This window comes from Abramis brama, assembly GCF_963993115.1.
Source record: "Abramis brama genome assembly, chromosome: 6".
Taxonomy (NCBI): domain Eukaryota; kingdom Metazoa; phylum Chordata; class Actinopteri; order Cypriniformes; family Leuciscidae; genus Abramis; species Abramis brama.
Genome location: NC_139968.1, coordinates 46,858,603 through 46,861,102, shown reverse-complemented (window position 1 = coordinate 46,861,102; position 2,500 = coordinate 46,858,603).

Sequence of the window (2,500 nt, the reverse complement as noted above, 5' to 3'; positions counted from 1 at the left end):
TGGCCAGTGAAGAACTGTTAGCTGTGAAACTCCAGCTTTATTTACAGCACTGTAGGCTGCATATCATTTTCATTGTTTTTTGTTTGTGTGTTTATATTACAGTATATTACGCTGTATACATTTTCTTTTTACTCTGATGTATGGAAGTTACTTTATGTGTGTGAATGATAATGGTTACAATTTCCTTGGCAGTATGAGTGCAATGTGTGATGTCAAACCTTGGAGGCTCTTACCCTAAAATCCTATTTCTTTTTTCAGTTTTATACACAATTGTATTCTGTTAGCTAGACAGAAAACAGGACAGTAACCATTGTCAGTGAAGGACTGGGCTAAGACTGAAAGGTGGACATGAGGGATATTTCAATGGTCTGCCATAGTGACAAAACATCTAAACATTTTGACTTGCAGTGCTTACACAATGCCAAAGGGACGAAGCATTTTGGGGGCAATGACTGTTTAAATGAGAAGGAAATTTAGTTTTGACACATGAGTGAACTGTTTTGGGAGAGGTATGAGCTTTTGCAGATGAACCATGGTGTTGTGCCGAACCATCCACGTTATTTTGGCAAAAGCACCAAGAGTGTTGAGAACGTCTGGTCTGTTTCAAGAAATGAGCCAAATCAATTGAGAAGGATCTTTGCCGTTTTCGTGGCACTGACTCTTTATATGGGAAACAGATTTAGTTTTGAAGCATGAGTGAACAGTTTTGGGAGAGATATGAGCTTTTGCAAGTGAGCTATAGTGCTGTGCTGAACTGTAAGACTGTTTTGCCAAATGATCTTAGAGTTTTGAGAATGTAATTTCTGTTTCAAGAAATGAGCCAAACCAATGGAGAAAAACTGTAAAGTGTCTCAGTGCGCCTGGTAAAATGGTCTCATTCTCCCAACCATAATGAAAAGCTAAAAGAAGTTATAAAATATGAGAAAGTGATGTGCCCCTTAAAGGTGTTCCCTCCCCCAGATCCTCCATTCAGACTGTACCTCCTGTATGTAAAACAAGAACCTATTCAATACAAATTCTGATCTCCCAGTGTGAATCCCTGAAGAGGGAACCAAAATCTAATTATAATGATAGACGGCCATTTGGTAAGAATATTGAATTATCTGGGTATATAAGGAAAAGGCGCAGAAGGTTCGAGGAGTCTGTAGGTTGGCTGCCCACACAACCGCATGTGTGTAGTTTTTCGTTGCCAGGTAATAATCTTTACAAATTCTTCGATTCCTGAATTGTTATTTTATGATTAACTGATGATTTTATTCTTGCGAAATGGATTTTGAATTATTGCTTCATTACCTGGTCAATAAATTGTAAACGTTTGATTTTATTCTGACTGACTCTGAGATTGTTTTTACTCTTATAGATTATAGGATCCGTATATTTCCACAAGCCTGCGCTAGACATTAGTGACGACTAATACTGATATCAGATTCAAGTGTACTTGAATGAGGGAAGCGAGTTATTTCCGTCCAGAATCAGCAAATGCTGTTTGATCAACCTGGATTCGGGTCGTCCATAACCTCTGTTCTCTTTAAATGTTCCTTTAGATACGTGTACGTGGTGATACCACGGGCTTGACTAAACTAAAGCCATTTTAAGAAAAGTAAGTTGATCGACTAACGTCTTTTATGGTGGTCATGACCTCTACTAAAGTGAAACAATTTAATTAAGTTCCTGAGGTGGCATTTTAGGGGGCTATGTAAGTGTCTGTTATTTTGTACGTGTGAATACGGCAAATCTCAGATGTTTAGCCAATTACCTCTGTTTTGAGAATCAGACTGGCGAGATTGTGTCGTGCATCCGAAGGACTGCTGAGCGATATAGTTTCCTAATCTAAACGGGTAAACTATAATCACAGTTAAAAGAATAATCAAATGTTTGTTCACGTTTAATGATGCACAGATATCATTAAAACATTTTCATTTATGGAGTCAGATGAAATAAACGAGTAAATACATATGAGAATTGTGTTCCATTTAATCTTGTTGTATTGCGTAAAAGGAAAGACAGTAACGCGCAGAGAAACCTTCCCCGTGCTATTGGAAAACCTCCATTGGACCAATAGACGGGCTTACACTATCTATCTATCATAAAAATATGTCTGTCATCAGATAGATAGATAAATGTATGCAGTGTGTATATGGTGTGTTTTATGTGTATTTCACACAGCTGCATGAAAAAGACGAGTCGCTCATGTTCTGTAAACTTCAGTGTTTTTATTCCAGCTCTTTGTGTTGATCCAGTTCTGAGTGTTTGTATTGGGATTGGAAAACTTTGGAAACCCACGCGGTGAGAGAATGGAAGAAGTTTCAGCAGATACAAAGATCCAATTGAGACAAAAACAAGCTCGAATTGAGCCGTACTGAAATGTCAGATGCTTCCCACATGCCAAAATATATATTCTCTATCATTCTATTTCTATAAGCTCAAATGTGCATGAAGTTGAATTCTCTCACGCAATTAACGGGATGAAATGATTCTTCAGCGAGGGTTAAAGAAGCAC